General features: G+C 45.8%; 1 protein-coding gene across 1 annotated transcript in view; it reads left to right on the forward strand.

Annotated features, from left to right (window-relative positions):
- The window catches only part of COL8A2 (collagen type VIII alpha 2 chain), a 453,570-nt gene that overhangs the window by 229,269 nt on the left and 198,848 nt on the right, over positions 1-25,453 (forward strand). The window lies entirely within an intron of this gene.

The following is a 25,453-nucleotide window of genomic DNA, read 5'->3' on the forward strand; positions in this document are numbered from 1 at the left end:
TGCTTTTAGTACTGGTCTGATGTCGTCACACTTGCAGAGATTCAAACACATTCTGACTGCAACCTTTGCATCCTGGCATGGTTTCCTTGGGGAGAACTGTGAGAAGCGGGTTTCAATAGTCAAGGCTTCCCATAAACAGTGCTCTAGTGCACTCCACTCAGAAGTCACTTTGAAGTAGTCGAAGAATTTTTCAGGCAAGGGAGAGCTGCATGTTGACAGTGACAGTCTTAACTGTATTGTCTTAGAGGATCCACAGATTCCTTCCTTAGCCTCACAAGAGGCCTTCCATGCCGCAGCAGCCAGACGAAGAGCAATGAACACTCACCACCAGAATCTTGCTTCAGTCTCCTTTCATGCACAGAAAGCTCTTTATCATCCAATGAGACATGGTCCAAGCATTGAGTAATATTGTCTGATCCCCTGGTCTTTCTCCAGCTGGAAGTAAATCTGGGTCTCCTAAGTGCAAGTGTAGACGTTCATCTGGTATTGCTACACAAGGTGCTCCTGGGGATGTGGGGAAATCAGGTGGAGAAGGCAGAGGGACTGAGTGGTTAAACACTCATAAGCATAGGTTCCTCTTTTGATCATAATGAGTAATTCTGGGCACAATGTTCTCAAGCATTATTACTCGTACTTTCAAAATGTGTGATTCATTGAAAAAGCGAAACACCAGTATTAACTGCCATTTAAGAGCCTGAATGTTTACATTTGCAAATAACTAATTATGTTCAACACCTTTGATTAACTTTCAAGCATACACATGCTGAATTCAGGAAGGTTGAGGTGGAAGCACGCATTCACTAATTTGTGCATTGGATTATGTATTTACTCCTTTCCAAATTGGGTAGTTCCTTGATGCCTCATAGCCACCTTAGAGTGCTGGTACAGCCAGGTAGACCCGTTGTTGAGGAACAGGCATTCTCGGTTTTTATTATTGGAAGTTGACCCATCTATTATAGCTTATTTGATAGCTCTTTAATAACTGTCCAAAGCCTCAGGCAGCAGTAATCCCATTAGTGTAGGCTTGGCCGTGTACCCTTTCCTCATCCGACTGTATCACCCAGATTACGAGTTAGATGGTCAGGAGTAATGGTAAATTTCCATGTAAAGTTACCATCAACGGTAAATCTGCTCCAGTTTTGTCCAATTGTGAGCTAAACCCCCTGGAATGGCGAATTACCACATGGGACGGATTTTCCTGGTTGTAAAACCACAAGCAGTTCTGGATTCCATATGATTTAACACATACATTTAGCGCTGGCTCTGAGCAGATGGTTAATGTATGCGTAGACCTGTGGGCAGGGTGGGTTGCGAGGTAAAGAAGTTAAGAAGTAGGGGTAGCCAGGTCATTTCTAGCAGGCAAAGAATGGAATGCTCCCCCTGTCAAAAAAAATATTCAGAATGAGTATTGCTGCTGCAGTCAAAGCCTTATGCTACATGCTGCATTTACCAGCTGGAAAAATGGTCATGGCTTTCCCACACTCAGAAAAATAACTAATTTATAATCAGGCAGAGCAAAAGTCCATGCAATAATTCCACTCCACCTGACATCTAATCAGAGCATATATGTAGACTGGCACGTTGGTGGCAGAGATTTGGTAGTCAGGACTACCTATTTCTATATCTGCAATCTTGGGAGCAGCACCTGATGGCCCTCTTGGAAAGCCGGCTCAGCACCCTCTCCCCTATAAAGGAGGTCCTTCGTTCTCCCCAAGGAAGTAGCAGTGTGGTGGTTACATGCATTGTGTAGTTGGGGTCCCCAACAAGATGGAAGTTTTACACACAAGGCTACCAACCCTCCATAGTTGACTCATCTCAAGTGAGTGCACCTGATGGTTGCCTCAAGGGAACACGCTCGCTGTGCCCCAGCTGTTGGACCCCGTTCTGTAATACACATTCAGGTGAACATGTGTTGCCCCTTGAGCCCTTTAGAACCAGAAAAGCAGAGAAGAGTTGGCAAAAGTGATTCACTATTCTAGTCGAATGACCACTTGAAATTGAACAAATGTGTCTGTGTTGATATGACAATGTCTTTCTGTCAGTACTCTGGGCTTTAGAGATCTCCAGAGATGGTACCTCATACTTGCTTCAATGGCAGAAAGAGACTCAGGAAAATAGTGGAGTACCAGTCCCTGAATTGTATAGCTATTCTTCTGTGAGTTTGGAATCAAGGCTTCAAGAAGCCTGGATATGTGGTGCCCTGCGACAATGAGGGGCAAGTCTAGGGACCAAAGCTGCAGCTGCAACAACGGCACCAGGATCATGGGAAGGTAAAGATGCAACCTGCCATTCTGTTAACTATGGTGCTGACCTAGAGAAAAGATAGCAACAAGAACTTATGGAAAGGGCAGCTCAGTGTTGAAGACACAGCAGAATTTGAAACAAATCCAAGAAGTAATATTCATTGTCTCAAGTCCTGCAGGTATGAAGTTAAGCCCCGGTGCAGTGGCTCTGTATGTTAAGCTTGCCATTCCTTAATTTCTTGAACCGAATCATTGAAGCAAAAAAAAAAAGCCCACAGCTTCTAATAGCAGCTTTCCCATAATTCCTTTTCTTCAATTCTCTTGAAAGTTCCCCTACAATACTGTGGTTGTGCCCAGGTGGTCCTTGTCCAAGGTCCTGATTACATGGTGTGTGTACTAAGGTGGGGGTATTAACCACACCTGGTAAATAACATTTACGCACCCTGGAAATGCTATTAACCCAGGAACAGATCTTGACTGGGAGCGGCAGATGCTTACTATTGGGATTTTTCAACTTGGAAATGAGGCATAACATGCACAATCAGTATTTAACACCCAAAATTCTGAATTGTTTGGCTTTCGGACCAGCCATTTCCCCTGTTAAGTTTCAGCAGATTTGGCATGTTGGAATCTATCAGAGGAAAACTGTGAGGGAGTGACAATTATCGCTCAACTCATAATTCCAATAGCTGTGCAACTTCCGGTTTGCACAGGGATGGAAAGTGACCGCTGAACTGGTACTCAAGGCCCAAGAGTAAACCCTGGTGCAACCTTCAGTGCTTCTCTTAAGAGCACTAGACTGCTTCTGTGAAAGGAGAGAGTATAGAGTCTAAAATTGTCCCAGCCCAGCCTATGGTGCTCAAGGGCACTATCCTGTTCCACCCCAATACTATGATTGGTGGAAGGAGCGCTTGCCTTTGAACAAAGAAACAAATGATTGAGATGTTGGCACCACTGAACGTCTGTTTCGTGTAATCCTCAACACATTCTTCTTGAAGTCTGGATGTTCTGAGAGTGATCCATATTTATTTCTGCAGTGGAAGCAAAAGTAGAAAATGCAGATCTGGTTCCATGCAAAACACAGTCTGGGGAATGTTTCTCAGTGCAAAGCTCTTCTGGAGTGTTAACAACATGCCTCTAGTGTCCCACAGGTGCCAGATCTCTTACATCAGCAGGTGGAAGAGATTAGATAGCTTAACTGGTCAAAACTAAAGTTATTAAATATGGATGAGATGCACTTTATCATAGTTTATCGCGTCATGTGTGGTGTTTTAGATTTGATGCACAATATTCTGCATTTGATGCAAATATCCACTCAGAGGCTACACCACGTCATGGTGTGTTGTACAAATCAAGTTTTAAAGGAATGAGGTGTAGATCAAATTCAAATAAAGAAGGAGCAGTCTTAGATGAAAATAGAAATATATTTTCTGCAGAAGCTGAGAAAACTGCAATAGCAAACTCCATATATGCACATATCAAAAGACACAACAATTTTATGTAAAGAGAATATTGACTTTTAAATATTGGGCTACCAGAATATCAAAACCTGAATATGGACTGCATTGTGAAGGTAATAATAGATTTACTGTCCTTTACTCCACATATATGCACATTGGCGATCTGTAGGAACGGCTGATGATTTTTGAAAGTGGTAGGGCATAATACTTGTCCAGAATTAGAGTGAGCAAAGTGATTGAGCCCTGCCCCACTTGGGCTCGTGGAGGTTCTCCCCACAATCTTTTTTTATGCAAATGGGGTTAAATAAAGTGTTTTAAAGCCGAGCTTTCATATAAATTGGCTCAAAAGCCATAAGCTCTGAAAGATCACTCATGCAATATTCAAATATTTTACGGGGTGTTTATGAAGCCTGATGCGCACCACTTAATCTGTTTTCAAAATTCGCCTTGTTGTCACCCGTATGTCAAAAGTTACCACCAGAGTGCCAGTACCAGAATTTTGCAATAGAATGTCCTCTATTTACCATGGATGCCCTATATATCAAATTTACCTCCCGTATTTTAGGATCAGCATTTTGTAGTGGTTCCTAGTCCCCCCATGTGCCATGGTGGCACTACCATGTCAAGGATTTTCTCCAGTGTGCCAATGCTGGCATTTTGCCATGAGTGCCCCCATTTGCCAAGAATTATCTCCAGTATACCCGGGCCTGCATTTTTCGACGAGAGCCTTCCCTTATGCCAAGATGTACCTCAAATAAGCGAGCACATTATGTGGCTATGGATGCCTCCATAAGCCAAGAATAAACTTTATGATGCCAGGGCCAGTAGCAGACTTTGACATACAGCACACACTCTCACTCACTTAGACGCACTGCTCCTCTCACACTCATTCTGCCGCGCTCATACTCATCACACACATACACTCATTCCCTCACACTGTGCTGAATGTCAAGTTCTGATCTACCTTTGATGAGCTGGGTACAAAGTTTCAAGTTCAAACGGAGCCTGGAGAAGGTGTTGCAATGTCTTAAATTGCAGTAGAATTGGTTTTTACAGTTCAGAAATTATTTCACTTTCACAACACTAAACAAGGGTACACTGAGATTGTGCATTGCGTCAATATTGCGAATTTATAGAAAATACACTTTAGACAAACATTGCAACAATATTTAGCCTGGGACAATTGACACTATTTATATTTTAATTGAGATGATCAGTTTGGTGATCAAAAGAGTGCATCAGTACCCTTCTTAAATTATTCTGGTAAAACTAAATCGATGCCACATTGTCTCTTATACTTAGGCAAGCATGGTGCAACAGAAACTGTGTACTAGTACAGTGGCGGCTCCTCTGCTAAGGCGGAGGGGCGTTGCCCCACGTCTCTTAGAGCAGTGAAAAATTGAAAACGAGAATGGTAATAACAACGTTATTTTCATTTTATTTTTTGTTACTGCGGTGCTGTGTTAGGGCAGGGTGGGCCTTGTGGCTCAAGGAAGAGGATTGATTTGTGCACAATTAAGTGTGCATGACTGCTTGGCCGGCCGTCTTTGGCCGGCCAAACAGTTATGTGCACTGTGCATATTCCCCAAGAGGCTGTAATGCACAGCCTGATGGGGAATATGCACAGGCTCCCTGTCCTCATCTGAGCGCTGATCCACGACGCTCAGACCAATCACAACACTGCATTGCAGCATTGTGATTGGCTCAGGGAAGTCTATGTGCCTGGGTGCTTCCTGCAACTTCTTTCGTACTGGAGTTAGGAAGAGAAGGGAAGCAGAGACAGAGGAGAGACAGCGGAAAAGGCAAGTGGTTTTAAAAAATATATTTTTTGTCCCCCTCGCCCCGCCACCCCTGTTCCCTACCAGCTGCCACTGAACCAGTGTCTTCAGTATGTATACTACTATGGTGAAATTGACAAAACTTGTGATGAAACGTCCAGGTTATATTTATCTCTACCATACTTAGATCAGTATTGCGAAACTAACACAATGCATCAGCCTCTTGCATATTTAGGTCAGCGTGGTGCAACTGACATAATATATCCCTCTCTAGCATATCTAGTGTCAGCATTTTGAAACTGACATACTATAGCAGTCTCTAGCATGCTTATGCCAGCATCGTGAAAATTACCCAATATTTCAGTCTCTTGAAAGTTAAGTCCAGCATCATGAAAATGCTACAATGTATCAGTCCCTTGCATGTTTAGGCCAGCATTGTGAAAATGACACAATGTATCAGTCCTTTGCATGCTTAGGCCAGGATCATGAAAATTACACAGTGTATCTGTCTCTTGCATGCTTAGGACAGCATGGTGCAACTGACACAATGTATCAGTCCCTTGCATGCTTAGGCCACCATCGTGAAAATTACCCAATATTTCAAACCCTTGAATGTTTAGTCCAGCATCATGAAAATGCCACAATGTATAAGTCTCTTGCATGCTTCGGCCAGGATCATGAAAATTACACAGTGTATCTGTCTCTTGCATGCTTAGGACAGCATGGTGCAACTGACACAATGTATCAGTCCCTTGCATGCTTAGGCCAGCATCGTGAAAATTACCCAATATTTCAGTCCCTTGAATGTTTAGTCCAGCATCATGAAAATGCCACAATGAATCAGTCCCTTGCATGTTTAGGCCAGCATTGTGAAAATAACACAATGTATCAGTCCTTTGCATGCTTAGTCCCATGTGAAAATGACACAATGTATTAGTCCCTTGCATGCTTAGGCCAGCATGGTGTAACTGACACAATGTATCAGTCACTTGCATGCTTAGGCCAGCATGGTGCAACTGACAGAATATAACAGTGTAGAAGTGAGATTCCTATCAGACTCACTGGTGCAGGGACACCCTTTAGTCTACAGGTTCAATAAATGAGGCTCAACACTGGAGTGGAACAAAACACAGGTTTATTATATCTCATGAGATGAGTCTCATCACTCAGACACTGCAAGTGCCGGAGGGAGGGGGCTAACAAGTACAAGTTCGCACATGACATTTATACTTTTCGGTGCCTCGTAAAACACATTGAAACCACTTTGTCATTGTTACATAATGCTTACACAACCCCTTTCCATGCTGAACTGTTGAATCCTGATAAACCCCTACCCACGTCAACTTTTGGAGATAGGCAAGGGTGGGTAAAGGCATTGGTTGGGCTTGTAGATAGGAACATGGAAAGTGTAGTAGTGTGGCTCACTGGTTAGAGGAGGCAGACCTGGAAGCAGAGGTCAGCCCGGGACCAGGGTTCAATTCCCAGCTCGGCGGGGTCTTGAGTCCTAAAATGTCCTTGGACTCGACAATTCTCGCTCCGGTGCCTACTCAATTCACGGGTTCACACTCTGCGACTCTGGGCAATAGCTTGCTTAATCTCCACAACGGCCCCTCGCGGTGGGATGCCTGGCTTTCACCTTGCGGATACCCTGCTGGGGTTATCTCACAGGGGAATACCAGGACGGGTTCCCTAAGCAAGCGCTTAGAAACCGCTCGGTGATTTGCGCTATATAAATTCCTGTACATTTCCATTTACATTTACAACATCTGCGTGCTCGGGGCCTTTTGGCAGGGCAGGGCCTCTATTCTGGGATGTAAGTATTATCAGCACAACCAGCTTTCAGTGAACACGTAACTTCTGACTTCATGAAAGTCCCTGCAGAAACACAAAATAGGGGCTGGTAGACAAAATGGAAGAGGAGTTGAGGCTAACTTAACAGAATACATGTTTTACCGTTCAACATCAGTCTCTTGAATGCTTAGGCCAGGATCATGAAAGTGACAATGTATCTGTCCATTGCGTGCTTAAGCCAGGATCGTGAAAATGCCACAATGTATCGGTCCATTGCATGCTTAGGCCAGCATCATGAAAATGACACAATGTGTCGGTCCGTTGCGTGCTTAGGCCAGCATCGTGAAAATGACACACGGTGTCGGTCTCTTGCATGCTTAGGCCAGCATCGTGAAAATGATACAATGTGTCGGTCCCTTGCATGCTGAGGCCAGGATAGTGAAAATGACACAATGTGTTGGTCCCTTGCATGCTTAGGCCAGGATCGTGAAAATTTCACAATGTATTAGTCTCTTGAATGCTTAGGCCAGCATCGTGAAAATGACACAATGTATCAGTCTGTTGCATGCTTCGGCCAGCATCGTGAAAATTACACAATGTATCAATCTGTTGCTTGCTTCGGCCAACATGGTGCAACTGACACAATCAACTCATTGTGTTTTTTTAATGCAAGTGGCGGCTCACCAGGGGAAGTGAGAATTGCAGTGCACTTACTGAATGTGTGTGAGATGAAACCAACTTGAGAAAATATTATACGATTGTGATTAAATATATATGACAATTTAGGAACTTCTTTAATGTTAAATGGAAAACTTGTTTAATATATACTGACAAGCTTAACCTAAACTTTAGTGTAAAAGCCAACTTGATTTTTTGTAGATAGTTGATACCTGTTAAATGGTTACCTGGACACTACTTTAAATCCATTCGCTATTATTCTGACATTCACAAGACATAAATAAAACAATGATGGTGTTTTTTTAATTCCACAGGCACATGCCCACACTTATATATCCCAAAAAGAAACCAACAAACTTGTTCCTAAAATGCAAAAAGAGAGAACAAAAAATGTCAGTTCAGAATAGGCTTTTAGTACATGCTCGTTTGCATCATCAATCTATGTGTTCCTTATTCATGTTCCATATGTATGTATGTCACATGCAGCCACAATAAGTGTCTTCACTTTTCCATATAAAGATTACAAATGCATCTTCCTCAAATAATCCCCTCTACATGTTCCATATAATTATGCTTGTACTTTGATTGGATTTAAGACATTCGAAGGAGGTCTTCCATTGGCCGGATCCTGGTTCGCAGGCAGCGAGTGCTGCAGATGAATGACTGGACAAATTTCCTCATGTGTGGTGCTCATGAGCGAGCAGAAAGGGGTCTCTGGGAAAGATCCCTAGACAGCAGCAGTGCACTTCAGGCCTCTAAGCAATAACTGTGTCTGCCAGGGATTAGATGGCTGGAACCGGCGGGCATTAAGGTGGTCTGGAATTTGTGTGAAAGCAATGAGGCTGGCATGCCAGGCATTCTCCCCGTAAGCATCCCAATATCAGTCTAGATTGACCACTCTCTGATGGAGGGAGGGGGTAAAGGGGTCCTTGCATCTTCACCCACTCAGCAAAAGCTACAAGTGATTGCAGCTATTACATTATTTATAGAAGAACGAGTGGTATGCCGACACTGCACAGATGCTTCTTATTCGAGGAGGGGATCATGGACGGTGAAACAATAAAACGCTACAAGATTTAATGCTCATTGGACAAATTCCAAGCCCAGTATATATATGGGGTTAGAGCACGAATCCTAAAAAAAGAAGAGGGGGACTAACCAGGGGAGAGAATGTGGCCAAGCAGCTAGGGCGGTCGACCTCGGAGCTGGGGAACCGGGTTCAAGTCTCTGCAGGCACGATCAACATTCTGTGATTCTGGGCAAATCACTTAACCTCCCCGTCCCTAAAAAAAAAAATGAATGTGTCCTTCTGTAACATAACTGGTGCTCATGTAAAGCGCACTGATACCTTCGGGTTTAGTTCGCGCTACATAAAATTCCATAAAAAAACAAAAAAACAAGTAAGGCAGTATGCAAGTGATATTATGGTGACTCCTACACGCTGGTGACTCCTACACGCTGCAACCCGCATTTTCTTATGTGACACATCCTATACATTGCTTTACATACTTTTATTATTTATTGTCAATGTATAATGTGCATGTATGATTTAAAGTACTTTTGACACCTTACATTGGGATCAGTAGCAGTATAAAAGAAATATGAAAATGTGTTTTTTTAAAATTGGTATTTGTGTACATACTCATATAGACTGATACATCTGGCATTATTACCATGCATGCATATCTCCAATATACAGAGACTGAAGAAAGTCAAAAGCTTGCCTCCGAATCTAGCGCCAGGACACCTCTATTGGAGGTAGCTGTTCACGCTCTATAAATGGCTGTATTATTATTATTATTGCATTTTCTCTCATGTACTTGTGAAGTGCATGCTGTGTTGTCTTTGGTTCTCTCCTTTTCATTGGCATGCAGATGTCCGGCTTAGATATCTCCCAGACAGGATCATACTGGAAGGAGTGTTGAAAAATTACACTAAGACAAGCTCAGCATATTTCACTGGGGCTAATTTCTTGGCAGGGGGGACGGCATCCAACCAGTGAATATAGTGGGTGGATGCTGCCAACCCGCACGTAGCCTGACTTGTGCCCTCTATGGGGTAACTATTTTTTTTCATTACCCAGTGGTTACACTATGAATTAATTAGGTGTTGTAATACAAGCCCTGAAAGTAATACAGAGAGATGCAAAATTAATCAGTTAGTGTACGGCATATTCTGGGACACAAAAGGCGCAAGCCGAAAGTGGAAATATAATAATGCAATTCAACTGAATACATAAGTCAATGTGCATTGATAGAATGTTGGTGAACTTGGATTGAATTTGTACTCATGTGGTAGCGGGAGCATGGCATCGTCCATTGGCACCGTTAGCAATGCATCTGCTACTCAGCATCCCATGTGACACCTCCTGTGATCTAATGGGTAGAGGGCACTGGTAGAAGACACTACCATGGGCCTACTTAAATAGTTCAAGGTTTTGGTGAGCAGGCAATGTTTTTTCACTTTTATTTGTGTTCTCATCCAGTTTGGCTATTTTCTTACCTCTCACCATCACTTCTCATTTTCCCCTCACACTATGTGACAATGTTCACTTCAACTTGCTTGTACTTTAATCACATTATATTCCATATTTCCAAGTTCTTGTCTCTCTTTCATTAATACTGATCAATTTTTCAATCCTTGTCCTTCACATGAAAGTTGCTACTTATGCTAACTTTGCCCAAAAGTATTTAGATAATATACCCCCTGTCGTCCATTTACTCCAAAATCGGAATATTGTGTCTGCTCTTTTTATATTGATCTGGGTTTGTACTGTGTTGAGGTATCTCCAGATCACCAGTTCTCCTGATCCCTAATGTGGATACCTGTCTCTGACTTATTATCAGCAGACATGTTCTTCCGAAAAGGGTGGGTTCGGACCAGGGGCCCATTGAGCTAAAAGCACTACGCCCCAACCCCACACTAACATCGTGTGTGTCAGATCGGACCGCTGCAACTTCCAGGACACACACATCTTTAGCTGATGTGTGCTGATCTGCGCTGGGGATAGGGCCTCAATCACTGCTTCAAAGTATTTCCAAAGTATTTGAAGTGCATAAAAAACAGTGGGAGTCCTGAGTACATTGTTGGCAGGGGAGATGAGAGCAGGGCCAGACTGGCCGTAGTGGGCATCGTGTGTTTCCCCTGTGTGTCGCCAGAGTGGGAGCCGGTTTTGGACCCTGGGGGCTGTTTTTGTTAACGGGGTCAGTTTAGCAGCATAGCTGAGATATCACTCCCTGTAAAAAATGCAGCTGCAGTGTTTACCACACGCCCTAACCCCCCACACTTGTGGCCGGTCCGAATCAAATGCATTGGCCGGTGCGTTCCCAGTCCGGCCCTGGATGATGGGAGGGGAATGGGGAGGAGGACAGGCCGGAGACATAGCAAAATAATTAACAAAATATTCTGTAACTGTTTTGTCGACCTTTCACCTTCAGACAAATACATACACACACCTTAAATGAAGAATGAATACCAAAATAATCAGTTGGAAATGCATTCTCTTAGGCTACAGAAGCTCAATTGGTTAATGGCGTCACTGCGTGTGTGGTGATGGCAAGCCCATCTCCAGAAGGACTTGCCATAGCTTATATCTGGGGATGAGATCAAAGTCTGACTTCAAGTTGATAAAAGCGATATAAAGATTACCCCTCTCTATGGTGACTGTCTTCCAGGCTAGTAATAGGAAATGAAAAACTTGGTCGATGGTGCTTATTTTCTTTCTGAACCCCGCTTGGAAAGGGGATAAGATGTTAATTTCCTCCATCCAATCTCCAATCTTAGTAACAAGGGCACGGGAGAATACCTTTCGGGCACCACCGATCAGGCTGATGGGCCTTTAATTGGAGGGGAGTGAGCGGTCGCCCTTTTTAAATACCATTATGACCTCTGCTTCCTTCCATGATGACGGTATTGTTTCCCCGGCTGCGATAACATTTGCAGGGCCCATATATATTTGGACCAATTAGCGTTGTCTTCCAGAAAAATGTCACCAGGGATGCCATTAGGCCCCGTACCTTTATTCCTTATCACCAAGTCTATGCTGTTAGATATTTCCTCTAAGGTGAAAAAAGCAGGGGTCTGGATAGAAGTCGGTATAGGAATCAAACCTTCAGAGTCTAAAGTTTTTGTGCCAGTGTAGACTGCAGAGAAGTGTTCATGCCAGGAGGAAGGCGTGATGTTATTTGTGGGGGGCCTCGGTCTATCTGAGACTCCCCTGGTCACCAGGAGCCAAAACTGCTGTGAATCCTTGTTCTGGCAGGCATCCTTGATCTGGAGCCATCTGTCCTCTTCCCAGCTTTTTTTTGCGTTGGCCTGTGCATTCTTATAGGATCGCAGCACTAATTTCAGATCTGCCACATTGTTGGCTCTAATAGTCATGGCCAGTTGGGTTCTTAATTTCCTACAGCACTGTTAAACCACATGAGAACTGGCTAGTTTGGATTTGCTCTGTGGTCTTGGAGGTGCACTAAAGAATGTAGTCAGCTGTTTAAAAAACATGTGTGGTGCAACGTAATCTTTGTAAAACCCTCATGCTGCTCCAGCAGACTACTTAGCTCATTAGTGCTCCCTAGCAATTTTTCGTTCATAGCCTCCAGTTTTAATGTGTTGATGGCTACCCGTGCCCACTTGAGTCGCCTATTGTTGTTTGTCGGGACTATCTCCTTGGGGGTACGCCGTGCATACAGGTGGCCTAAGTTATTATCCCACAGGGGTGACATGTCCAGCTCGAGAGGGTTGTGATCACTATCGATAGTTATCCCAGCAACCATGTCCTGCACCCCATGCCACAGTTTAACGTCTAAGAGAATATAATCAATGCGGCTCATGTTGGTAGTTCTATTAAAGGTGTTAGTCTCTTTCCTATCAGAAATGGTCTGTCCATTGGCTGCTCTAGGCCCGTATTCAAGAGTCACAGCATGTAGCTGAAGGGCTGTACGAGTCCATTTTTAATGGGTGGCAAATCTACGGGGGAAAGAGCCACATCTAATCCACCTTGTCACTATCTGTTATATCATGAGAATGGGTTCAAATGTGGTATTGAAGTCACCTACTACTATTACCAGTGATGTTAAGTCCCTTTCCTCTAAACAGTTTTCCAGATCCATGATGGTAGGAGAACTACAAATAGCCTTGGTGCCCCGGGCATAAACATAAAAAGATCAAGTCCTGTACTGTTCTTACCCCTGATGTGCATGGCTAGAATGTCGGAACTATCAGTCTTAAGTTCATGGGTATTACATTGGGAGTTGATTTTTACCCATATCAGCAGTCCCCCTGCCGGTCGTCCGGATCTACTGACGACTGCAGGATGCCAATAGGTGACATAGCCAAGGATAAAGACAGACGTAGTTGACCAGGTTTCCTGTAAACAGCAAATTTCAAATTGCTCGATATACTGGGACCAGTGTGGTAATGCCAGCTTAGGCCTCACCCCTGCAACATTCCATGAAAATATACGGAGACTATAAGGTGTTCCCTCATCTACTGGTTGGGGGGCGTGGGGTGTGTTTAGCCTAGAGCCCAGTGCTTGGCCTACAATGTTGTCTGGCCCTATTGGGGCCCCCTCTCTCAAGGTAGCAATTGAGGACTGCTGCAATACGCGAGGCTCGAAAGTACCTGGCTTTAGGAAAGATGGGGGTGGATCAATATCTTGGCTCGGTTTGATCCCTAGGTACCTATCCTTACTATTTAAGGGGGCTGGTGAGGAAAGTTGAACGATTTGGTTTGCCAGTCAATCATTTTCGGCTAATGGGGAATCAGAGCCTAAGAGGATTCCTTTTCTGCTAGCTATGAGCTGCTGCGATTTGATGGAGGGGTTGTATTTTAGTCTGATGCCAGTTTAGGTTGGTGAACATGATCTTGCCTCATGGGCTATGAGGTTGTGGGCTAGGTTCACATCTCTGAAATGTAGTTCAATAGAATCAGTAGAGGAACGGTGGTGTCGTATTCTCTTTGCCCATACAATATCCTCTCTGATGATGGACCTACACCCCCTCACCTTGCAAATCCAATGTATGGATTTGTTTATCAGGGAGTCTTTGCCCTCGTGTTTCGTATGTGGGATAACTTTAGGTATGTTTGTCATATAGATGGGCCTAATGCCACTTTGTACCTGATCTTTCCTGTAGCTTGGTTGGCAACCCCTACCTTCATTTGTGGAATCTCTGTTTTGTGTAGTGCCATATCTATCTTTAACAGGTACTATACTAGTTGAAGTAATCGGTGGCTCCTGCGTAGGCCTCTTTGGCGGCTCTGAGCAGCGTAATTCAGAGGAGCCTCTATCAATCAAGGATTTGAATTGTGCATTGAGTGCTAACATTATTGTTTCCAATTAGGAGGTTAATTCTACCCTCAGATTTAAATAATCCTAGCAGTGTCCTCGCTATGCAAGACTATCTCTCGAGGGGGGGCCCCATCCCATTGAGCACTTGAATCTTTTCTTGAGGGCTCTATGGTCCGCCTTAATAAGAGAGGATCTGGCTCTAACTCATGTATTTCCCCCTGCTGGATTTTATGCTGATTCTGAAGTGGTTGGAATCTGTTTGATACAGTAATGTTAGCGGAGCTGTCAATGTCGATGTTTTTCCAAAATGTATCTGTATCCCTAGTGGGGAGTGAGGGCAAAGCTGTCTCAGGCGTCCCATTGCTTTCTGTAGGGTATATAGTACTGGTAATGCGAGGGGGCAAAGTATTTCTACTCCTCATTTTGGTAAACATAGTGGGAATCTGTTTTTGAGGATTTGGAGTGGGACTATGGGGGTATGAGGGTCCCTCAGATGATTGTGGATTAGCCGAGATGGCCATATTGGGGTCAGGAGTTAAAATTTCTTGGCATTACACTATTAGATCGTCAATGCGATCCAATACACAGCTGTTAGTTGTGATCTTTCGAGCCTGCTTGCATCTGCTCGATTTCTGACGAGAAACCTCCGTCCCCCTCCTCCCTCCCAGTTAGACAGTTTTCTTTTCCCCATTATAATGATCAGCTAGCTAGATGGTAAGATACATTTCTAATGTGTTTGGAGCCTTATTCTTGTGGTCTCTCTGTGCTAAAGATTCTCCGGTGACCAGATCTGCCCTGTAAAAACAGCATTAGTCTATTTTTAGGTTTCAGCCTGGCGAGGGGCACGAAGTGCCCCTCCCAGTTTGAAAACTTTTGTTTTCAGTAGGGATGTTCAGACCGCCTCTGTTTCCAATTGGCTAGCTCCATAAATGGAGGCTAGCCATTGGAAGACATCAGCGTCAATCCCTTTCTCCCGGTCAGAACGCGAATCGTGGGCGTTTCTGACTATTTTTTTAAATCCCGCCCCTTGATGTCGTGTGTCCCGGGCAGCGCTGTGATTGGCTGCCGGCCCGGGACACCCCAGTGACGTCATTTCCCGGGCCGCGCTGTGATTGGCTGCCGCCCGGGACACCCCCTTGACGTCAGCCAATCACAGCACGGCCCGGGACCTGACTTGTTTCATTCAGCGATCCATTTGTTTATCCCCCGCCCTCCCTCCCGTTGTCCGTGCCTCCTCCCTCCCACTCCACTCGCCGAGGAAGCACTTTTTAGGCCTACAGGAAGCACGAGGGATCGCAGTTCTCAGGTAATTTAAAATGGTAACTGGTGGCATTTGTAAAACACCTTACCGGCGTGATTTATGGCCAAGGAAACAAAAGATAACCCCTAAGGGCGTCCCCGTGTTGCTGGGGAATCCAACATGCTGTGCTGAGAATTAAGGGAGGCCAGCTCCGTCGCGCCTGCCCCAGAGCCGAGGAAGACAGGCAGAATTAACAACATAGCCATTCTTAGAGCCAGGCAGAAGCATACCCGACCAAGAAAGTACCGCCTATCGGGGTGCAGCCATTACCGTGTGCCCGCACGGAACCAGAGAAGCGCCTCGGCCCCTCCGCTGCAATTGCGGTGAGACTGGGAGTCCAGTGAGGGCTCGAGACAAGGGAACGCTCCACTGCCCCACGTGCCAAGTGGCCCGAGATTGTTGGCATCAGTGGCGAAGGCTCGCTGTAGGGGTCAGTTCACAGTGGAGACCAGACCAGTGAAGGTCGCGGGGTGAACAGAGGGAGGGGCGGGGCGAGGCGAACAGGGGGCGGGGGAGGTAAGGGACCTTGAGGGAGGGAACGGCTCAGGAGAGAGAAAAATACAGGGGCTTGCGGAGTAAGAAGAGGTGAAGAGAAGAGAGCAGAGGGATAAGGGTCGTGAGGTAGGAGAAAGAGAAGAAGGGGTCGAAGACGAGTGAGGGGCAGGAATGCACGAGGCACGGAGGGGCGGGGCTAAAGAGGCACGGAGATGGGGGAGGGAAAGGCGGGTGGCCCTGAGACCTGTGTAGCTCCCAATAGTGCAGCAGGTGCAGTGACACCAGGCCCCATGTATGCCAGTTACGGCAGCACTGGGGACCGCTGTCTCCCCGCTCAAGTCAATGGACAGGAAGTCGAAGGACACCGCAGGGCCACCAGAATGGGGAATAACTATATTTGGCATTTGTGGCTTTTCAGTGACGCGCACAGAGTCTCGGCTCCGAAACTCCTGGCTCTGAAGGCAGACACCATGTGATCTTGTGCCTGGGGCAGAAGAGTCTTGCGAAAGAGTCCCCGCGGTTTCACAAGAAATAACACCGCTTCCACCCCACCCCTCGAGTGCCTGCTTCTGTAGCAGGGAGTCCAGCACCTCGGGCCCCTGCACGGATCAGACCCCTGGAAGGGCCCCCCAGCAGCCTTGCTTCTGTAGCAGGGAGTCCAGGACCCCGGGCCCCTGCACGGACCAGACCCCTGGAAGAGCCCCCCAGCAGCCTTGCTTCTGTAACAGGGAGTCCAGCACCCCGGGCCCCTGCACTGACCAGAACCCTGGAAGGGCCCCCCAGCAGCCGGCCTCTCCCCAGCCCGCCGCAGGCACCGCTCTGAAGGGACCCCGGCTGCCTCAGCAGGTAGACTTCCTCCTGTGCAAGACTTGTGGTCACAGAAAGAACAGAAAACAACAGAAAAACAGAAGCGGGCATCAGCGGTGAGAGGAGGCGGATCCCCGCATCCGCAGCTCATCGGGGGCCAGGGGCGACCCCCCAGCATCCGCAGCTCATCGGGGGCCAGGGGCCACCCCCAGCATCCGCAGCTCATCTGGGGCGCTGTCCCCCTGCGGGGGGGGGGGGAGGGCAGGCGTAGCCTGCAGAAGGGGTAGGCACTTGTTTCTGTGGAATTAAATCCCGGCTGCGTGCATGCAGGCTGTGACCCTCGGCACTTCCGACTCTCACTCTTGCCCACTTCAAGTGTTCTCTCGTCTGTGTGTCTGTCTTTGTGTGTCTGGGGGTGTGGTAGTTTTTCTGCGGGTGTGTCATTTCGTTGTGCGTTTGGTTTTCTTGTTTGTGTTTTTATGTAAGTTGCCGACGTGTGTGTATTAGCCTTCGCGTCTGCCTGTGTATATGTGCGTTCTTGGGTGTCTGTGTTTGTACACATGCATCTCTGTACTTGTCATCATGTCCCTTTGTGTGTGTGTGCCTGCCTGCTTGTGGTTGTGTGTGCCTGCGTGTGTACAGTTTTCCTAAATAACTATGTCTGAATGCCTGCCCCAGAGCCGAGGAAGACAGGCAGAATTAACAACATAGCCATTCTTAGAGCCAGGCAGAAGCATACCCGACCAAGAAAGTACCGCCTATCGGGGCGCAGCCATTACCGTGTGCCCGCACGGAACCAGAGAAGCGCCTCAGCCCCTCCGCTGCAATTGCGGTGAGACTGGGAGTCCAGTGAGGGCTCGAGACAAGGGAACGCTCCACTGCCCCACGTGCCAGGTGGCCCGAGATTGTTGGCATCAGTGGCGAAGGCTCGCTGTAGGGGTCAGTTCACAGTGGAGACCAGACCAGTGAAGGTCTTCGTGTGGAGAGCCTGCACGCCCCCCCCCCCCCCTTGTTGTTCTGTGTAGGGGACACTGCGAGGTAGAGCCTCGAAGGAGGCCCACGTCTTGAAACTTGCAGCACTTCAGGATAACTACCATAATGGGCGCAGGGGCCCATGAGCCCTACGATAGGTTTGCAATACAGTGATATCTGGTGATTAGTGGACACCTGGAAGGTGCACCTGGCGGGCGCGGACACCTGCCTCTCTTATCGTGCAGTGCGCTGTGTGCGTGCGTGCTTGCCAGCCTTGAAGGTAAAGACGCCAGCATTTTCCTGACAGTCCCTGCTGTATGTTTGTCTCTCTTATGCCCTATTCACCCGGCCTCGACCCTTCACCTTCTTCTTTGTGCTCTCTTGTCAGGTAAATAGTGCCCTCGTGGTTTGGAAACTATTGCTTTCTTTTCCGAAGACAAAGGGAACGCGCAGCGGCTGCAGTGGTGTTATGTTGTTGGCTTGTTTTTAATTATTATTATTTCTTTACAAAACGCTGAACATTTATTAATTTAGTAGGTCTGGGTTGGTAGCACCGCTATCTGTTTGGCCTGTAGTAACCACGTTTTCAGTGCAACAACCTTTGTAAATCGCGTTTCTCTCTGTCGCACTTTTGATCTCCCCTCACCGTAACTCCGTATCTTCTGCCTCCCGTCCTCATGTTTCTCCACCCTCCCGCTCCCCGATGTGCCCTGTTTAGCTTGTGTCTCCCATCCGTGCCCCAGTGTTGTTTGCGCCCCATGTTCTTTTCTCCAACCGCTTTAAAATCCCCGCCATGGTCCCCCGTTTTGCTTCCGGCCCTCTTTCTCCCTGTTACTTCAGTGCCCTAAGTTGCTTCGGTCCCTTCCAGCTCCCCCCTGTTGCTTCCGCCCCTCATCTTGTGCCCCCGTGTGGCTCCCCTTCAGTTTTTTCCCCTCCACCCATTTTAAAAAATATAAAGTATTTTCCGTTTCAGTTACTGATCCAGCTCGGAACGGTAACTAAAAATAATAGAAAATAAGCGACTGACCAAAAACTTAAAAAAAAAATTATATAGCCACAAGGCGCAGCATCTGTGATGCTATGCCTCACGGCGCACACACATTTGCGCAAAGTGGATAGGCCTCAAAGGTGCGACCTATTGGCTTTGCCAATGCGTGTTTATTGTTTTAGACAAAGCCTGGAACTGATTGTTGGTGTTCATGACTTATTTGGAGCCGCGGGGCTATGACCTTCGGCTGCTGACTTCTCACACCTGTAGCTGAAAGTGTTCAGTTTCGGGCTCGTACTTTCGTTGTCCGTCACCTCTGCAAGAAAGGTAAAGGTGGCCCAATTTTCCCCACCTGTTTAACAAGACCACTCAATTTCCGATTTTGTACTTACTGAGGAACTGCTGATTGCTCACGTTATTAAGGCCTTTTGGTCTGATCGGATAATATTATTCACAGTCCGTTAGGAGACCACTTTATTCCATCATGTAGAAAGCTTATTCTTATCCAGGGCTTTTCACTGTGGTTTGGAATTTTGTCAATAGTATCACTGAAAACAATTTGCTCATCCTCGGGTCAATTGTCTTTGTTTTATTTATTAGGTTTTCACTTGATTTTCCTCTCTGGGGGTTGGCGTTTATTGTTCCTTTTAAGACTTCCTTTTCAACAGGCATATTACTGTGTACATTTTGATAGCTCTGATTCGGTTACAGTGTCTGCATTTTTTTAATGTCCCAATGTTCCTGATCCCGTTTTTTTCACCAATCTCTTCTTGTTTGGGATAGCGCAGTCGCTCTGTGGCTCTGTGTGTGTGTGGCTCTGCGTGTGGCTCTGCAGGTATGAATGTGTGTAAATAAAAATGTTGTCATTTACACTGCCAATTGCTCTAACTTTTTCAAAGGCGAAACCGTTGCATTGTAAATGCTTGTTTAGTTTAGTATTATGTGGATCGTATAGTTAAGTCCCCTGCAAGGTCTCCACTTCAATACTTTGTGGGAGAATGGTGGAGAACATGTGCGCTGCTTTAATACTTATTTATATATTCACACAAACATTAGTATCCTACAAACACTGTCAAATCCACTAAAACAAGTTTTCTATAATCGTATCAGGTTTGATCAATATATTTCAAATACACAATTTATCTCTCAAATTTCTTGTATTGGCTCAAATCATAACTCCACTCCAATGTTTTGAAGTATTAGCCCTGCCTCCATTGGTTGACCTGTTAGCCCCCCAACCAGCTGTAATTCAGGTCTAGTTATGCCCCTGGATCTGAGGTTTTAAAGCATGACTTATCCAGTACCTGATACTACTACTGGATGTAAAGCATGGTGGCCTGTTGTCTAGAGGTCAAATATCCTTCTTAACCCCTTCGCTGCGGCCGCGATTTCCCCCGTGTGCTGTAAACAAACGAACAGGGCGGGCCGTGACGAACCCCAGCCGTCATCAGCACACGCCCACCGCGGCGCGTGACGGCTGGGGTTCGTCACCAGCATGGGAGGGGTTAAACACATTCTAAAGAAGAGATAAACTGTCCAATCCACATTTGTTACATTAAACCACAGTAGTGTAGCAGACAAAACATCACAACATTTTTGGTCTCTGGTAATAATGGTGGTTTTGCGCGTTGTGTTAATTCTCCTAAAATAATAATAACATTAAGAAATGCTACATTTCCACCCCTTTAACTATAAAGTAACCCTCCTAAACATGGTGACGTAACAGTGCCCTCTATTATTGTATTAAAGAAGTACAGTATTTTCTTTAGAATCATCCCACCTACTTTAAGCCTTGACAAAGAGCTTGAATGTGTAACATGCTTGTCAGATAATACCACAAAAATGGATAAACATTAAAAAATCTGACAGAGACATCAAGATGCAGATTCCTTATCTTAGAATCCTCCCCAGGCCCCAGACTGGATCCGTAAATTTTTTCAAACGTACCTCTGCACGTCAGTAGAGGGTGTGAGGCAACTCCGTAGTGACATAATCTCCTGAATGTGACATCAAAGGATTCCATATAAGCCCTACCGCGATGCGTTGACGTGGGTTACTACTTTTCTGCGCTAGCAGCGTGGATCCACATTGCAGTTCCTCCAGCCATTTTTCGACCTGATTGATGTTTTTTCGTCAACGAGCAGTGTGCCTTTTTCTACCCCTTTTTCAATGTCCTCAGGGTTCAAGCCATGTGAATCCTGTGGATGATAAATGTCCACAACAGAATCTCACTCAGTTTGCATGGGGTGTCTAGGTGAGCACCATGACTCCGACAAGTGTGACTCTTGTCACCAGCTCCGACTGAAGGTTCCAAGAGAACATCGCCTGAAGCTCCTTGCAGCATGGATGTCAAAGGCAGCTAAATCTTCTCGTCATCCTCGGACCCCTATGTACTCTATGGACCGCCGAGCTTCCGCTCTAGGAGCCATTCCAGCAGACATCATTCTCCTTCGATGTCCGGAGGTACATCTCGGGATAGGCTGTCAAAGTTGCTGTACATCCCGCCTTCATCGCCTACCGCTGGTCCCCGCTCTCCGGTTGAAGCGTCGGGCATGAGTTGTCCCCGCATTTCCACACCAATCCTGGGGACGGGGCAGTTTTGACCCAGATGAGACAATAGTCTCTAACTCTTCATTCTATTTTTGGGTCTTCATCTTCCTCTGGAGCAACCTTGGACCCCACGGAAGAGCGTGAGGTCGAGCCTATGCCCCTGCCGCTGGGCTCTCCTTTGGCTTCAGGTTGACCTCCTATTTCTAACACCTTTGTGATGTCGGTCCACAGCCCATCAAGGCTACCACTTTTAACTTCTGCTTCTGGTCTGCCGACTCCACTGTCGGCATCAGGCTCTAGTCTGCTGGTTCCGATGGTGGTGCCATTGACACCGATCGGCGCTCCTTCCAAAATTAAGGCGGCCTTCTCAGCGTCAACCTACTTTGGTTACGGCGTCGCATGCTGCGCCGATGGAGCTGACCATCTCAGTCTCCATTCCTCTGGTTTTTCTTTCTGTGGTCCATGGTTGTGGAGGTACTACAGAAAGTGTGGTGTGGCCCCCTCCAATTTCAGATATGTTTCCACCCCCTATGCAGTCTAGCTGGTTACTTGACTTGGGTAACGCCAGTGGCTGAGAATCTTCTCCAGCCTCCTGTCTCCTCCTGGTTTGGCTCCAGAGGTGAGTACCGCTCTAATGGACATGCTCAGTAGAGTTTCGGTTGTACTGGATTTACAACTTCCTGCTGTGGAATTGTCAACAGACCCTTTACTTTCCGTTCTACATCCTGACCAGTCAGTCAGTCAAAGCACGCTTTATTCGATTTTCAAAAAACCATAAAAAGCACATACAATACATATCCATTAAAATCACAATTCATAATTAGATAATACAACAAAGTGACTTACAACTTTACTAAGCTACATCACGTCAGATACTAATAAAAGATACCTTATTCACAATAAAATGTTCAGTGGGGCTCGTTTTTTCCTAAAATGAAAGGCTTCTGCTAGGAAACTGGCCACACTAAAGGTAATATAGATGTTGCCCAACATCTGAAGGTAAAGTAAGGCAGGTCTAACTTGAATAAAACCCGCCTCCCTCAGCACAGGTAATAAATGTTTTTTCCTAGCAGCAGAATAAAACTCACAGAACATCATAAAATGTGTGGTATCCTGCTCAGAAAATTTATCACAGTCACAAGGGGGTGCATCTTTCGAGTGATTCCATGAAGGATAATAACCTAGAGAGAATTGGATTAGATTGAACCTGAATCTTGTTAATAAAAATCTGTGAAGGGGTCTTGTGACAAAGTTCAAATATGGTTCCAGGGTTGGGGTAGTAATTAACAAAGCATGAGCTCTTATAGATGGTTTCATCATTTCCCTCCCCTCTCTACTAAGGCGGAGCCTATCTGTAAAATGGACTTTAATCCACTTTACATCCTCTCTCTTAATGTTGCGAGGAGATGAGAAAAGTTCCACTCTACCTAAAGCTGAGAAAGTGTTTTTTAGAAACTTCAACCAGGGTATTTTCATGGCATGGTCCAAAGACATGACGTCCTCCAGAATAAGATGGTTTAAAGTTAATTCTGGATTCAGCCATGTCCTTGCCCAAAGTAAGAGAGGTGCCAAATTCAGCTTGTCTGTGATATAACCCAAACCTACTTCCTCATGGATAGAGAATGTGGGGGTCGATTTTGGCACTGAGAGCAATGTTCTAATTAGCCTGTTTTCTACCCTTTGGATGTTTTCTTGGGTAACATAACCCCACAGGGCAGCCCCATAGGAGGCAATGGGGATGCACTTGGTGTTATAAACCTTCAAAAGTGCTTCCATTGGCCTGGCCCCCAACCTTTTGGTGAAGCCCAGCAACGCAGTTGTTGACCGTGCCAGGGCTAAACTCTTTGCCTTTAGCTGTGGGGCCCAAGACCCCCTTTCGTCAAAAAGGACCCCCAAATAGGGAAAAACCGGGACCCTGGAAACCACCTCCCCCTTACATTTAAAAGTTTTAGATGTTAATTTCCCTCTCTGCTTCCCCACTATCATAGTGTGAGATTTTTTCGCATTTACTTTCAGGTCGATTTTTTCCATAAAGGAGCCAAAACAATCCAGTAATGTCTGCAGACCGATGCCTGTACGGGCAATCAGTACCGCATCATCTGCGTATAGGAGGGCCGGAATTGACTGACCTCCTGCCCGCGGCACATCTGCACCTCCCTCCTCCAGCTGTTTTTCTAGCCCATTTATGTAAATGGTGAAAAGGAGGGGGGCCAGGATACACCCTTGGCGGACCCCTTTCTCTGACCTGAAAGTCCCCGTACATCTCCCCTCATTTGTGACCCTTACTTTGGCAAATAACTCCTGGTGTAGAGAGGCTAAAAAAGCAACCAGGGAAGAGTCTATCCCTATCTCGAGTAGGATTTACCATAATTTGGATCTATTTACCAAATCGAAGGCCGAGGAGAGGTCCATAAAGGCCAAATAAAGGGAACCCTCCCCGGCCACCACATATTTGGCAATTAGAAGGTGCAAGTTCAAGCATTGGTCCAGGGTGCCTCGTTTCTCCCTAAACCCATATTGTATGTTTGATAGCCCTCCGCAGGTCTCCAGATTTTCCCTGAGTTTAGCCAATAAGACTCTGCCCAGGATCTTAATGGCAGAGTCCAGAAGGGATATGGGTCTATAACACCCCGGGTCATCGCGTTTTCCTTTTTTAAAAATTGGCACTATGATGGAGATTGCCCAGGTATTTGGGAACACCTTATCATTTGCTGCCCTAAAGACTTTAGTTAATATCTTTGACCAGATTTTCGGAGAGTATCTATATAGGTCCGCAGGTACACCATCAACTCCCGGGGCCTTATTTTTTGATGTCTCCAAAATGGCCTTTAAAACTTCCTCCTCTGAAAAGACTATCGGGGGGGCGGCCTGTGCTATCAATTGGCAGTGCTGGACTGTACCATTCTTCTCGCCATAGATATCTTTAAAGTGACCCACCCACTTCTCATCCGGGATAACACAGTCGGTGGCTACATTTAGTTCATCTGCAAAGAAAGGATGATTAATAATTTCCCCAAATTTTTTACTGTCACGTAGGACATCAACAGAAAGCAGTCTATACCACGCTTCACTTTTAATTTCATCTTTTCTTCCCTTTAAAGTCTTTTTATATTCTCTCCTCAAGCTGGCAATAAGCAGCCTGTCCCTTGGTACAGCTTTCAGTGCATGCAATAAACGGGTGTGTATCCGTGAACAGTCAGCATCAAACCATCTTGACATACTAGAAATTTTCTTAGAGGGCATAACAGTCAAATCCATCATAACTTGGGCACATATGGATTCAAAGGCTTGAACAATTGAACTATTAGAGGCCTCTTGATCCAAACATACCTCTATTTCTCCCTCAATTTTAGGCAATAAAATTGACATAAATTCTTCTGGAATCACCTTGCCCCACTTGAGCCTTCTCCCTTGGTAAGAGGGCACAGGTATTGCCTGCACCTGTTGGCAACCAGACCCCACTCGTTTAAACTCCCCCCAACTCATCTTCATTACCACAGGATTATGATCACTGAAAGGTGACAGGGTTGTTCTATAGGTTAATACCTGTGATAGAAGCACCGGCGTGGCAAATATGTAGTCAATTATAGACCCTTGCGGAGATCCTTTATATGTAGGGACTCTTTCCCTCCCATCTGTGTTTAGGGGTTCATAAAGATTAAAACTGGCCATTAGAGCCTCCAGGGCCTCACCAGATTTTGTATGTTCAAAATGGGGTATGGATGTTCCAGTTGGGCCTAAATGTTCACCCAAGTGACAGGGAAAATTGCATAAATGCGTATTAAAATCACCTAACACGATGAGCTCAGATACAGTGTGCTTACTAAGACTGAAATTATATAAAAATGTCTCTAAATGTGCAATGTGATCAGTATCCATTGCCCTCTCCCAGGAATTATAAAAATTAAGTAATAAAATTGAATGGGTCGAAGAAACAGTCCATTCTACAATTAATAGGTATGGGGAACCTGAGTCCAACTGTTTAAAAGACCCCGCGAGGTTAAGGGAAAAAAGAAAAATTAAACCCCCTTTAGCTCTCCCAGCTTGACTGGGTGTCGCTGGGACAAAGAAGGTAACAAAACCATCCAACCAAACATCACATGAG

Source organism: Lissotriton helveticus, chromosome 3_1, assembly GCF_964261635.1.
Source record: "Lissotriton helveticus chromosome 3_1, aLisHel1.1, whole genome shotgun sequence".
Lineage (NCBI taxonomy): Eukaryota > Metazoa > Chordata > Amphibia > Caudata > Salamandridae > Lissotriton > Lissotriton helveticus.